Source organism: Lissotriton vulgaris, chromosome 3_1, assembly GCF_964263255.1.
Source record: "Lissotriton vulgaris chromosome 3_1, aLisVul1.2, whole genome shotgun sequence".
Lineage (NCBI taxonomy): Eukaryota > Metazoa > Chordata > Amphibia > Caudata > Salamandridae > Lissotriton > Lissotriton vulgaris.
This window is the reverse complement of record NC_141689.1, coordinates 2017057231-2017072765: the sequence shown is the minus strand read 5'-3', so window position 1 is coordinate 2017072765 and position 15535 is coordinate 2017057231. Positions and strand designations below refer to the sequence as shown.

General features: G+C 48.5%; 1 protein-coding gene across 1 annotated transcript in view; it reads left to right on the top strand.

The window, feature by feature from the left end:
- LOC147728741 (EF-hand calcium-binding domain-containing protein 6-like) overlaps positions 1 to 15535 on the top strand; it is a 377333-nt gene that overhangs the window by 307450 nt on the left and 54348 nt on the right. The gene's annotated exons all lie outside the window — the stretch shown is intronic.

The following is a 15535-nucleotide window of genomic DNA, read 5'->3' as shown; positions in this document are numbered from 1 at the left end:
TACACTTAGTCATGCATGCGTTATGGTGTGTTCAGCCTACTTCATTGCTAGGTAAACAATACAGGTGTGACTCACTTCAAACCGGAAGAGATATCTAATTCTTTACTACCATCATGAGTGCTTCAGCGGGTATGTAACAGCTCTTCCCAACACAAAGCAACTTCAGGTCTTTAGTTGCTTTCTTCCTTCAGTATTCTAACAGCTCTGTTCCTCTATACTCTAGCCCACATCGAGTCTCCATTCATGTGACCATTCGTCCCTTCATCCATTGGGTACTCTATCAAGAGCTGTCAGTTTCTGCTCAACCTTCTTCTTGGATGAATTTCTTAAAACATTTGCATCACACGTTCTGTTGCTGGACATTACAATGCTGTAACGTTTTCCATTCGGGTCTACCCAGTGGCTGCTGAAAATAACTGGGACCCAGGGCCTGACCCATATTAGCACTCCTCTAGCATATGCTGAAAATTTGGTTGCGTAGAGCAGGCCTTGGCACCTCTTTTGGAGTTAAAGTCACTCTGCTGCTGTGAGGTGGGTCTCTTGCAGGATAGCTGTATGTGTCCTCGTCTTTTCCGGTATGCATGAATTCTGTGATATTTTGTTGGCCCCATCAACCTTCTGATATTCCATTTAGTTAACATTTACAGGTTAGTTGACACATTTCCTAGCACCAGTAAAGAGTGTTTCCTTTTTTAGTATTAGGTTGGTCGATGTTGCCACATGCAACAGTGTCAATCCAGAGAGAGTATATTGTCAAAGTCAGGGCACGACATGTTAGGCATCAGGACTCAGCATTTTCAAGGCATTGTAAATCCCCTGGGCTGAGTGCAACCACACTCCATCAATTTGTCTCTAGCCTGAAAGTCTAAAGTAAACCTCAGACAACCAAACAATGGACCTCTGCATGGTATACTGTGAGTGAAACCAAGGAGAAGGTGTGTGGTGTATCCAAGGCCATGCGAGTGCTTCACTGTTGTGCTGCTCCACATCATTATACAGTATGCATATTGGTTGTTGGATTGCCCCTCCCCCCTGAGTAGGGGTGCTCGTCATGTGGTATTGGGTATTCCAATCCCTCATAACAGTTCCAATAAGGGGTTCTGGTTCATTATTGCCGTCTAACTTTACAGGAAAGTGTCTGAGGCCATCAGCATGATCACTGGTCCCATTTGGATGGGGGCATCTGTGTCCTGTTCTGCTGTCATTGAGTGCTGTTTGCTTGTGTCACTCATCTGTGGTGTTCCCATGGTACACCTAATACGCCCTATTGCTGGTATTGTTAAAAAGGGTTCCAAAGACAACCGGTAACCAAAAACCCTTTTATGTTGCCCGGCGGTATCGCCTCTATGACCCACCAATATTAATCAATGAAGAAGCAGGCGCTGGAGACTGGAAGGCGGGAAACGAGGATTTTATTCTCTCCGGAGGAGAACACATCAATTCAGACAGCAAGTATCGTCACGAGGTGCTCTAACCACATCTCTGAGGCCTGGCCTCTTATACTAGGGTTTATGACCTTTATTGCACATAACACATTCTTGCAACACTTTAGTATTAAAAAGAACATCCTCGGAATCTCCCCTGCAGGCCCGTTCCCACACACATTTACAGTTGGATTCCCCACCCCGGTCACAACAGGTGATGGTTGTCGCACAGCAGGGCATTCCGCCGATTCACGGAATGCATGGGGTTGATCGGATCTCATGGGGTGGGGGCTTTGATCGGCTCGAGGGTCTTTTGATGGGGAGGGGAAACTTCCTACTGTACGGGGTAATAAACAGTATCCGCAGAGCCAGGTGGCGGCCTGGGAACAGGGAAGACAAACGGGGACACAGAAAAAGGGGGTTTGCATCAAAAGGGTTTGAGGCCATGAAAGGAGTGAAGGGAGGTGTCGCGCTGGGAACAGGATGGGATTCCGTGGTGAAGCTGCGCTGAAGAGGGGTTTATGACCCAGGGCATGAGAGAGCGGGGGTTGCCAGCGTGCGGGGGAATGCTTGCGAGGTTAAGAGAGAGAGAGAGACGCGCTGGCTATCAGCGAGGGGCAGGGAGGCCATGGTGCTCAAAATGGCTGCCGCTTACGCGCATGAATGGGCTTGGAAAGGGGCAAGATGGCGCCGATAATGTTGACGTTTTGCAGTTTAATCTTTAACAGTCCTCCCTTTTCAACATATCTTAGCCAACTTGCTTTACTCAATGTCAATCTTCATCAAATTCCTAACCTCGGCATCATATATTGCTCTCATACGTTCATTTTCAAAGTCCACAGTCTTAGGACAAATACAATTTACACATAATGTGCACAGGGGTGGTAGACATTGAATTCCTAAACATAAACCGCATAGTACAACCACAGGAATCAGGATAATGGTGAAAAGTCTCCAGCCCCAGTTTTTAACGGTGCTCCAGAACCACCCACCCAGCGACCATTCTTCTTGTTCTTGGTGGACTTCTGAAGAGAGTCTATGAAGATGTTCGATGGCCTTGTACACTGAGGGTGAGTTGTCCGGTATGTACGTACAGCAGCTGGACCCAATAATGCGGCATGCCCCACCACGATCCGCAAGAACCACATCCAGGACAAGGCGGTTCTGGAGGGCCACCAAGCGGACCGCTTGAAGTTCAGCGGTGTTGTTAGCAAGGATACCTGCCGTGATGTTCATTGTTGTCTCAACTGCTTGAGTCAGATGTCGGATGGCACGGCTGTTTGCCATCGGGCCCCAGAGGGGGACAAGTCCTTTCATAGCATCGATGAATTGCGCTCCTGTTGAATCGGCTTGTTCGATGTCCTTGGCTCGTTTTTGTCTGTGATGATTTGCTGGTGCCACATAAGTCGGAGGAAGGATGAAGGAAATGAAACAAGTGCCCCCCCAGCCTTTGGGGAGCCAGGTGTAAGCCTTCGTGCCGCAGACGAAATACGTGTTTGGAGATGCCACAAAGGAAGGTGGGTCGATGGAGTCCAGAGTTCTGGAAAACCGGCAGGCACTGTGGCCTACCAGCTGAGTCCCAAGCCCTTCCATGCACATGTGGCCGGTGACGTTGATGACTGACAGGGCCACAGTCAGAGTGGCAGCCGTTCGTTTTCGCAGGTAGGAGAAGGTGGTTCTGGTTGGATTATTGAACACTTGCATTTCAACTTGTTCTTTAGCAGGGATGTCCAAGTGGATTGTGTTGTTGTTGGTCTGCGGGCAGAAGTGTGTCTTTGTTCTGTTCCGCCAGACCCCGTGGTAGAAATGCGTTACGGTTTTGCTGGAGGTGGCATTGTCTTTAAAGCTTTCTTGCAGAAGCATCAGCCAGGCAAGACAGGAGCCGTGAACTGAGAAAGGTGAAGGGATGAATGGTATCGAATGTCCAGTGGCGTGGGGTAGCAACCCACAGATCCAACAGTTGGTGGCATTGGTGGCAAGGTTGTGCTGGTGAAGTAGTTGCACGAAGGAGTTATTCCAAAATTCCTTTCGCCTCTCTCTGAGTTGGGGAGAGAGCGAGATCAGATAATGTTCCTTCATGGTGGTAGGCTGGACGGTGGTCAAGAAGGTTTCGTGAGCAGGTGCATTTTCTTCCACAATCCAGAGTGTGGTCATGAGGAGAAAGCAGAAGAGGATTGTGATGAAGAGCGCAATAGTCTTTGGGCTATGGAGTCTGTCTGCTTTTGGGTTTCTGCGGTGGGTATTTCCTGTTTCCTTCATCATCTTCTTATTTGGCGCTTCCATCATCTTCTTATCTGGCGCTTCCATCACCTTCAAGGGGCTCGGTAGCGGGCAGAACCACAGACTTTGTTTTGCTTCTCTCCAGGTAACCCTTGGTAGTGTTTAGGTCACCGTTCTGAGATTTAACTCAGTCCGTGGTCTACTTAGCCGAGACTCCCCCCTTTCGACGCAGGAAATACCCTTCTTTTGATGGCACTGTGGGATCAGAGAATTTTGAAAGTTCAAGTGTGTCGGTATCAGGATAGCAGGTTAGTGACGGTCGGTCCTTGTTCAGGAGCTCTTCTTGGCTGTCGATGTTTTCAGTCGAGGTCAGGGTCGAGGAGATCTTCTTACAGTGGTGTGCATGCAGCCAGTTGCGTTTTCCCTCCACCCGTAGTGCTGTTCGGGTGGTGATGAGGACTTGCCAGGGGCCCGTCCACCGGGGTTCCAGACTCTTGGCACGCTGAAAATTCCGGATCAGGATAAAATCCCCAGGCTGAATGGTGTGTCCGGGACCCCTGGAAGTATCAGGGATGGCATGCAGCACCTGTTGATGGATAACAGACAGCGTTTTAGTCAACTGACATAAGTAATCCGACATTAGGACGTCCGGGACGTCATGAATGGAAGTTGGTTTCGGTGCAGACCAGACATTCATAGGCCGGCCGAAAACAACCTCGTATGGCGTTAAGTGGTGTTTGGTGGGGGTGGAACGCATTGAAAGCAACGCCAGGGGGAGTGCGTCTGGCCATTTCAGTCCTGTGGTAGCCACTATTTTGGCCAATTTTAGTTTCAGTGTGGCGTTATGTCGTTCGACTAGTCCAGCAGATTGGGGGTGGAAGACTGCGTGGAACTTTTGTTTTACACCCAACCCCTTCAAAATGAGTTGGATAACTTCGGCTACGAAGTGGGGGCCATTGTCGCTCCACAAAATTCGACAAAGGCCGTAACGGGGGAAAAACTCCTTTAACAGTACTTTTGCTGTGGCCATAGCAGTGTTGTCACGGGTTGGATATGCTTCCACCCATTTGCTAAATGCGCATACCACCACAAGTACATATTTCAGGCCTTGACATCTGTCTAGTTGGATGTAGTCCATCTGTAGGACTTCAAATGGGTGATTCGGGACCCCGAACCCTCCCCGGGGTACTACAGTTCCTTTCCCGGGATTGTGTTGCAGGCATATCAAACATTGTTGGACCAGGCGTTTGGCGGACTCTGTGATCTTATCATTGTGCCAAACTCTGGAGACAAGTTCAATCATAGGGGCTGATCCTATGTGGGCAGGGGAATGTGCCATAGTCAGTATGGGAATCAGGTATGAGTCAGGTAATAACCATTTGTTTGTGTCTTTTGTCCGCCAGCAGCCTTCGTCATCTTTCAATCCCACCCGTGTCCATTCAGTCAGTTCGTGTTGTGTGCTAGCCATTTGAATGTCTCTGATAGTGTCCCTAGCGTCAGACCATTTTTCTGCTTGTGACCTGGTCACGTACATGCGTGTTGTCGTCCTATTTTCAGCTGTCGCTCGGGCAGTGAGGTCGGCTAGTGCATTTCCCTGTCCAATAATGTCTGTCACCTTTTTGTGTGCCTGGCATTTGATGACTGCAAGCTTTTTGGGGAGAAGGACGGCTTCGATCAAGGCGGAGACTAGGTCCCCGTGCAAAATGGGGGTGCCGTGTGAGGTCAAGAATCCCCTCTCCCTCCAAAGGAGCCCAAAATGGTGAACCACCCCAAAGGCATACTGGCTGTCGGTGTAAATGTTTGCTGTGGTTCCTGCTGCTAGAATACAGGCTCGTGTCAGGGCAATCAGTTCCGCTGCCTGGGCAGATCGTTGCGTTATGCGGGCTGTCTCGACTACAGTTCGAGCCGTGGTGACTGCATAGGCAGCTGAAGTGGTGCCATCGGGGAGTTTGATGCAAGAACCGTCCACCCACAGCTCTCCGTCGGGGTCGGGGAAAGCCGTGTCTCTGAGGTCAACCCTACTTCTGGTCTGTTCGTCTGTGAGGGTCACACAGTCGTGTACAGGGTGCGCATTGGGATCGTTTTCTGGTAAGGGCAGCAGGGTTGCTGGGTTCAGTGTGGTGCATCTCTTCAGAGTGATGTGGGGTGCGAGCAGAGTTAGTTCGTATCCTGTCAGTCGTGCACTCGTCAGGTGTTGCGTTTTGGTTTGATTTAGGAGGGTGTCAACTGCATGGGGTACCAGTACTGTGAGGGAATTCGAGAGCACGATCCCCTCACTCTGTCGGATAGAGATCGCAGCAGCAGCTACGGCTCGAAGGCAAGCAGGCAGGGCTCTGGCTACAGGGTCAAGAGTGGCTGAGAAGTAAGCGCATGGTCGTTGTTTTGAGCCGATGGACTGGGTCAGGACAGATAAAGCGCACCCCTCCCTTTCATGGGTGTAAAGGGAGAAGGGCTTTGTGTAATCGGGGGTACCCAACACAGGGGCCGAGCAGAGGGCATCTCGTAGTTGCATGAAAGAAGCCTGACACTCAGGGGTCCAAGGGAGTGGGAGAGGGATGTCCTTTGCTAACAATGAAAGCAGTGGTTTTACTACAAGGCTAAAGTTGGGCAACCACTGTCGGCAGAAGGAGGTGAGGCCTAGTAGGGAGCGGACCTGTTTCTGGGTCTTAGGGACGGGGGTGTCGAGAATGGTTTGGATCCGGTCAGGAGTCAGTTTCCTTCCGTCTTTGGACAAAAGGTGGCCTAGGTAAGTGACCTGGGGTTGGCAGAATTGCAACTTCTTCTTAGAGACCTTGTGGCCATTTTCTGCAAGGAAATGCAGGAGTTGAATGGTGGCTGTGACAGCTAGTGGAGTGGTGTCGGCGGCCAAGAGGATGTCATCGACATATTGTACTAATACCACTCCATCGGGTAACTGGACTTGATCCAGTTGTCTCTTGAGGGCCTGGCTATAGATGCTAGGGCTTTCTGTGTAGCCCTGGGGTGCTCGGCAGAACCTATATGAGCGGGCTTTTAGGGTGAAACCGAAGAGATATCGGCTGTCTGGGTGGATGGGGATGGAAAAGAATGCGTTTTTGAGGTCAATGACAGTGAAGGTGGTGGCAGTGGAGGGAATCAAAGTCAGGATGGTGGTAATGTCCGAGACCACAGGGTACTGGGGTACCACCACTTTGTTGATCTCTCGAAGGTCAATGATGAAGCGGTATGCTTTCTCATCTCCTTCTCCCTGTTTCTTAATGATGGGCAAGATTGGGCTGTTGCAAACGTTGCTAACTACTTCCTCTACCACTCCTGCGTCTATCAGTGATTGGATGATTTCTACCAATGCCTTCTCGCCCTCGGGCGATATCCGATATTGTGGAAGTTTTGGGAGTGTTGCATCTGGTCGAACAGTGATGTGCACTGGGTCAATCATCATGCGCCCTACATCCGAATCCGTTTTGGCCCACAGATACGGAGGCAGAGTGTCAAGCAGGGAAGTGTCAGCGTCGGTGATGGAAAACATGTGTCTGGGGGGGCAATGTCTAAGCAGAACGGGATTGTCGTAAAGGAAAACTCGGACTCCATCTTGAGAACATCTAATCGTTGCTCGGAAGTGTTTCAATAAGTCGAGTCCCATAATTGCGTCAGGGCTATTGGAGGAGAGCAAAAACGTGGTGTCAGTGGTGTTGTTTTCTAAGTCAAAGAGGATTGGGGCGGACAAAGGGTTAGTGGAGGGCGTCCCATCGAAACCTGTCGATGTTATTAGTAAGCCAGACAAGGGTGCCCTTGGAATCAGTCGTTTAGATAATGCACTACGTGTTGCGCCAGTGTCTACCAGGAATGGTGACTTTGTACCCAAGACCTTAGCAGTGACATAAGGGCCTTGCTGGTCAACATGGAGCTCGACTGGATCCCTCCCCTGCCCTAGGCAGTCCTATGCAAAGTCATGAACGTCATCGTAGTCAGATTGCTGGCATTGGTTCTGTCGGGGTCGATCAAATGTGTTTGGTCTACTGGATCTATCATTAGTTGCGTTGTTTGGGGGCCCTCGCTGTGGTCCCCTATTTCTTGGTTCGTTTGCTGAATCTCTAGGATCTCTATTTCTGGTGAGTTCCAAAAGAACCGGGCACTGAGATTTCCAGTGGCCCGATCCTTTACAGAAGGCACACTGGTCCTCTCTAATGTCTGTACGTCCAATGTGGGGAGTTGAAGCACGGTCTTTGGGAGGTGCCGTTTTAGGGACATTCATCTGATGGTTTCCTCGATATTGGTCTCGTCCCAGAGTCACCCCTTGCAGTTGAGCTATCATCACCCTCTCTTTTAATTCTTTCTTCTTCCTCTCTGTTGTTCTATCGTTTTCGTTTTTCTGATGTTCATAATATTGGGCCATCTGGAGGATGGCCGTAGGTTTGGAGGCTGCCCAACTACTTTCACTGGCCTGCAGTTTCTGCGAGACCTCCGGTGATAAGCCCTTAACGTAATTCTGGACAAACAGATGGTGTCCGGTTGCAGTGGTCAGGTCCTGGCCGCTGTAATCGGAGAACACCGTTTCAAACCGGGAGAAGTATTCCGATACATCCTCTTGAGGTTTCTGGCGACAAGCCGTTACTATCGACCAGTCCACTTTCTTTTCTGGAATCAGGGTTTTTAATTTCTGCACGATTTTATCCGGGAGGTCTAAAATGGCTTTTAAAGGCTTTTGTCCGGGTTCTCGTTGTCTGTCTATGCCATCAAGTTGTGACCAGTTATGTCCAAACAGCTCAGAGTGGTCGACTTTCCGGATTTGCTTCCACACATCAGCTGGTAGACATAACCCGAAAAACAAGTCGATGTCAGCTAGAGTCATAATCGTTGATCCTAGGGCCGTACCCAACTCAGTATAGAAGGCAGTGGGGTTTTTACGTAGGTCAGGCAGAGATTTCCGGAAGGTCAGAATCTCTTGCCGGTCCCATGGTTGGTAGACCCAATTGTATACTACCCTTCCCTTTGCATCTTTATTGTTTGCGTCATCGTGAGTCCCTTCACCTCGTGGAGGAACCCAGTAAGGGGCAGCCTCTCGTATCGGCATCATAGTGTTAGGTCGTTCAGTTTGTGGGTCGGTTGCTACAGATGTAGTGGATTCGATTTTTGATTTTTGTTCAGTGAGGTGGCGGAGAACCTTAAGCGTACGCGTAAGGAGGTCCGTCACATCACTCTCACTCTCGTCCCCGATGTCAACCTTCCGGTACAGAGTCGTTAGGCTCTGTGGACCCTTTTCTTGATATCGGTCCTCGTATGCATTCAAGACGTGGTAACACAGTTGTACAGTAAAGTGTCGTCTGTGACTCCCAGTATAAGAATTAAACACATCCGTGACGGACTCTTCATCCTCCCTCTTCTCTACCAGTATCTTTGCTATCTTATCGACCCCTGCTCGTTCATGTTTGCTTAGTCTATATGCTCTAACAGGACCAACCCCTCGGGCTTCTGGGTCGCCCGGCGTTGTCGTTTGCGTAACATCTAATACGAGGAGTTCAGCCGGCACGGAGGCCATGGGAGCTGAAGCCGTGGGGCTACTCTCGCCGGTACCTGGGGATAGTGGGTGTTGGGCTGAGGGTTGGGAAGGGGCATATGGAGGGGGCATGTGGATGATCGGAGGACCTAGCAGCAGATCATCGTTGGTTCGCTGCTTTGAGTGTAATTCAGGGTAGAGCGCGGAGGGGGTTCTAACCAGACACTGGCTTGATGTTTCTATTTCTAGCTTCTGTTTGGTATCCTCTCTTTCTTTTATCTCTTTCTCTAGTTTCTGGGCCGCTAGGTGGGCTGCTTTCCGCAGCTCTTTTCCCAACCTACTCTCAGTTCTCTTTTTGCGCTGTTCGGCTTCTTTTCGCCACATGCCGAAGCTGTCAAGCATAGTGGACGTCGTCTTGTTTTTACCAAGGGCTGTTTCTAGTGCGATTATTCTATCGTCTTCGAAGGATCCTATCAGTGGCCACTGACTTTCTCGATCCTTTTTCGTATATTTATGCCACAGTTGGCTATAGGCTATAGCGACTAATCCATGCTTTGTGAACATGTCCTTATTAGGGGTGCCTTCCAGCGGAGCCGGATGGTTCATCTCTAATAAGCGGTCCGGGCTAAACAGGCTACTAACCAGTGGGGAGAAGACAGGCATGACGGATCACAATGGGATAATAGTCAGCACTACCTATCTTATCACTGCGCGCAAAGACTAGACAGAATATTTCTATTCTACGTTGTTTGCACGTAGTGAATACCTCATGAACCAATTCTGGGCGATCAATGTTAGGTCAAAAAATAAAAAATCAATATGGTCAATGGGGAGAATAAGTAGGCTCGCAAAGGTTCGCGTCACCTACCCTTTCACTATCTGTAAAGAGGGGACCTATTTTTCCTTGTTTGCAGACAGAGAATCTCCAGAAAACAATCTATAACAGTTAATCAATGTTTAGGTCGAAAATAAAAAATCAATATGGTCAATGGGGAGAATAAGTAGGCTCGCAAAAGTTCGCGTCACCTACCCTTTCACTATCTGTAAAGAGGGGACCTATTTTTCCCTGTTTGCAGACAGAGAACCTCCAGAAGACAGTCTATAACAGTTAATCAATGGGGGAGAAAGATGGGTCCGGTGGGTGCGTACCTATCCTTCGCTGTTTATAAAGGGAGAGCCTGTTGTTTCTCCGTTTGTAGACAGTGAATCTCCAATAAATTAACAAAAAGTAATACTAGTATTTTCTCAACAATTATCAACCACTTTCAATTATCTATCACTTTCGCAATTCGTCGTGTTTACACGACCTTACCCGGACCGCATGGACAGTTTCTCGTCTTCCGAATCCAGCGCCCGATCGTCCTCTTCTCTTCGTACTTCTCGTGGCACTCCTGATGGTTCCCAGTCAGGACCGCAGATCACTCGAGAGAGGTCTGTTCGGAACCAGTGAAGTTCGGATGATCGGCTGTCAGACGAGGGTCTATCAGACAGGGTACCTTCCGATCGTTGCAGTCGTTCACTCTGTCGTCGGGACCTCTCCCACTGGATCCACGAGTCGCTGATGGGCCCCACGTTTGGGACGCCAATTGTTAAAAAGGGTTCCAAAGACAACCGGTAACCAAAAACCCTTTTATGTTGCCCGGCGGTATCGCCTCTATGACCCACCAATATTAATCAATGAAGAAGCAGGCGCTGGAGACTGGAAGGCGGGAAACGAGGATTTTATTCTCTCCGGAGGAGAACACATCAATTCAGACAGCAAGTATCGTCACGAGGTGCTCTAACCACATCTCTGAGGCCTGGCCTCTTATACTAGGGTTTATGACCTTTATTGCACATAACACATTCTTGCAACACTTTAGTATTAAAAAGAACATCCTCGGAATCTCCCCTGCAGGCCCGTTCCCACACACATTTACAGTTGGATTCCCCACCCCGGTCACAACAGGTGATGGTTGTCGCACAGCAGGGCATTCCGCCGATTCACGGAATGCATGGGGTTGATCGGATCTCATGGGGTGGGGGCTTTGATCGGCTCGAGGGTCTTTTGATGGGGAGGGGAAACTTCCTACTGTACGGGGTAATAAACAGTATCCGCAGAGCCAGGTGGCGGCCTGGGAACAGGGAAGACAAACGGGGACACAGAAAAAGGGGGTTTGCATCAAAAGGGTTTGAGGCCATGAAAGGAGTGAAGGGAGGTGTCGCGCTGGGAACAGGATGGGATTCCGTGGTGAAGCTGCGCTGAAGAGGGGTTTATGACCCAGGGCATGAGAGAGCGGGGGTTGCCAGCGTGCGGGGGAATGCTTGCGAGGTTAAGAGAGAGAGAGAGACGCGCTGGCTATCAGCGAGGGGCAGGGAGGCCATGGTGCTCAAAATGGCTGCCGCTTACGCGCATGAATGGGCTTGGAAAGGGGCAAGATGGCGCCGATAATGTTGACGTTTTGCAGTTTAATCTTTAACAGTATAAGCTGCATATCGGTCCACTAGTCTCTGCTCTTGGGTAGGCCTTCATGCTCCTCTATTTCTCTTCCTTCTGGACCAGGAACACCTTCAGCCTCAGGTCACCTTTTTCGGAAACCCATGACCTTAACCCATTCCTGCACTTCAGCTGGGTATGTGAAGAAGAGTAACTTGTCCTGATTGAGTAGCTTGAGATTCTTGGGCAATATAAGCATATGTTTTAGATGAAGTCTGTGCAGTTTATGTTTCACCTTCAGAAGGGTATTCTTTTTTGCTGGACTGCAACTGTGTAGTCTGTGATGATGGACACTTATGTCCCCTTGAAAAATAGCTGCATCTTCAGTCTAGCCTGTATAAAGACGATATCCTATGCATGGTAGTTTAGTAGGTTGGTGATAAAGGGTCTTTTATCAGTTTCAGCAGGCATACTGGTTCCATGACCGACCCTCTGGTTTCTACAATAGTAAGTCTTTCGACTGTGGTCCTGTGGTCAGATTGTCAATATGTCAATTTTACCCTCTAATATCTTGCAAGTGTTGTGTATTGCTTGTAGGATTTTGTCTAGCCTATCCGAGATGCCGCCCATCATGCAGTGTCTGTCTGAGGAAACCTTCCCGTCCAGTCAGTAGGCACTTTGAGCATATGAGGCGGGTTGCTTTAGGTTTGCCTATGGGTCTTAGTGGCCTGTATTGGTCCGATTGGAGGGGGGTGATGTTTCTATTCCGCTGCACTGTTGCACCCTTCAGTGCAGCCATACAGTCAATGGTCATGTTCCAGGGATCCAGACAGGTGGCTGAAGAAATTCCTATCTGTAGAGCATTTGTACTCCCAAGCTCTCATATGACAGGGAGGCTGTTTTTAAGGTGCAGTACTTTAAGCCATTGACATAGGGGGGAAGAGTTTAGCACATTGCAGCTCACAAAATCAGTTTGTGTCAGGCCTGAGACCCTGGTGAGCCTATGGCTTCGTCTATAGAGTACTCTTCAAGGAGTGAGAGGGAAAGAGAGAAGTCTTCACTAAGCTCTCTGACTGCCTCTTGAAAAAGGCTGCTGCTTCCAGCCTGGAACCCCCGACTCCCAGATGTGTGCTGTTATCACTGTCAAATATCTATGGTCCTTGGCACCTATGCTGGCCAGCCCCCCTTGAGCTGGTGCCGTACACACATCATCCCAATGGTCTGGTGACTCTCTCCCTCATTCCCAGAGCCAGCATCAAGGGCATGTAAGTGAGGATTGCACCGGTGACCCTTGTGGAGCACCAGGACCATCCATTCACCCTCACCACCGGAAGCCCAGCCCCCATGCTGGAGTGTCTTCTGCCAACAGCTGCAATTCTAGTTGCATCCTCCAGCATCTGTTAAAATTTCATCTGCTATGGATAGGGGGGTGGATTAGAGCAAGACCGCAGCTACCTCCAGGCCTGTGACACCAGCCCTGCGTATTGACAAAGCCGAAGACCACCGTAGGCCCTTTTGGAGTTCCAGGTGCCACGTCAGTGAGGGAAAGGGAGGTTCACTCGCTTTTCTTTATACGATGACATCAGCATAGCATGGGTGCTGGGTCATGGGCACTGATGTGTAGGATAGTCACCGAATCGCTGGGAATTGTAAATGGAGGACTGTAATATCATGTCATGTCAGCCACGTGCCTCATATCCCTTCCGTTCAACCCTACCTGTGAGAGCCTAAAGGGGCTTTACTGTCCATTTCCTAATTCATGAAAGGTACCCGGTCTACGGTGCATTTAACCAGCACAAAGGGGAATCTAATGTGGTTAAATGTAACACATATAGACGATCAGAAACGTATGGTCCCTACAGCTCGGAATAGCAGACGCTTCACTTGCAGCTTGGAGACACCCCTTGAGCAGGTTCAAGAGCCTATGCCAAGAGCCCTGTCACCTATAACTCTAATCATCAGAATAACAAACATTTCAAGGATCTTTTGAAGGCTGGATGTTCTTATGCTCATTTGTCATCCCTAGCCAAAGCTGGGGCCATTGGAGGCAGATTTTGACAGTCCAGGGTTGCCACCTCAATCTCCAGCTCACCGGGTTTAACACTTTTTTTGCCTGCACTGTCTTTGGTTCTTAGCCCGGCTCAGCTTTGGTCCCAAAAACGTATTCCTTCAGCTACAATGAAGAAGAAGCTTATGATTTATTAGAAATCTGATTTTAGATTGACACAATTTTTACAAACACAGACATTAACATAACTATAGTCTTCATACATGGGGTGGGTTGGGCTCTTTGGCAGTTTACGAGTGCCCATATGTAGTTTGTGTAATTTAACGAAAATTGACAAAGCAATAATATTGATGCAAATATAACGAAAATTGACAAAGCAATAATATTGATGCAAAAGCCCCACAAGAGAATAAGGTTGGAAAAAGGATGCAGATTAACTGATGATTATTTAAGCAGGTTAGCATTGCAAACTAAAGATACACAGTAGAGGTTTATGAAAGCAAATCACCTTGGTAGTATAGATTTGAGTTATAATCTTTGATTGGGTTTCCTGCTTGAGTATTGCAGCTTCTAAAGTGCTTCTATTTTAGATTTTGAGACTTAAACCAGTGGAAAAGATATATTTATAATCATGTAAATCTACTAAATCATTGTGTCCTAATTTTGGATTTCTGCCCTCTACAATAATTTCACTTTCGCAAGCTATCTCTTTACCACCAACACACTGGGGGGTGGGAGATGCTCTGTGGTGGCCAGCCCTCTCAAATAAGAGTTTCCTGCCGTGTCTTTATGACATTTTTAAACAAAAGTGCTTCCAACAATACCGCACAACCACTTATGGCAAAACTTCAATCCTGGTGGGCATTTTTGGGTTGTTTTCAGAAATAAACTTCCCAATTAAGGCAGGTCTTCTCTTCTGACATTGTTGGCAGCTGGATCACTAGACCTAGATATTTCCAACAACAGAGTAACTAAGTCTCTGCCATCATAAAATAAGTTGTATCTACACTACCAAAGGAATCAGAGGTGCCTAGAAATTGGCCCACGGGGCCTCTGCGGATTTTTGACAGACGCGCTGTTATCGCCAAACTCTAAATGATGCCCTCCGTCACTTGCTAATCAGTCTGGACCTTGAATTTGACTGGAACACCCATTCCACAATAACGAATATTCAAACATATTGATTGGAATTTTAGCTCTTTGGAATGTAGGCTAATTACAATATTTAGCGAAATAGGGCCCGATTCACAGAATGAACTTAAGACTAAATCCTAAACTTACTACTATTTGGTATTCACAGAATGCACTTACTACTTTCGGGATTCACAGATTAAAGTTTCTACTTTCGGGATTCACAGAATGAATTTACTACTTTCGGTATTCACAGAATAGATTTAAGACTACTAACTTTACGTCCGCACTCGGGCCGTAAATTCCGGCCCGGAGGCGGAGTTTCCGGCTTGGGGCCGGAGGCGGAGCTTGCGGCTTGGAGGCGGAGCTTCCGGCTCGGAGGTGGGTATTTAGCCATGGCTGAAATCTCCACCTCTGGGCCGGAAGCTCCGCCTCCAAGCCGCAAGCTCTGCCTCCGGCCCGGAAGCTCCGCCTCCGGGCCGTAAGCTCCGCCCCAAGCCGGAAACTCCGCCTCCGGGCCGGAATTTACGGCCCGAGTGCGGACGTAAAGTTAGTAGTCTTAAATCTATTCTGTGAATACCGAAAGTAGTAAGTTCATTCTGTGAATCCCGAAAGTAGTAAGTTTAATCTGTGAATCCCGAAAGTAGAAAGTGCATTCTGTGAATACCAAATAGTAGTAAGTTTAGGATTTAGTCTTAAGTTCATTCTGTGAATCGGGCCCAGAAACATTATTTTTCCACAGCCCTTCTATTGGTCCTTACATTGTGTCTTCCAAAATGAATAAAACATAAAAATGGAGCCAGCAGACATTTTCCAGTTGTCCAAAGCAGTCATGATGTTATTTGAATGAATTACTGCAATGT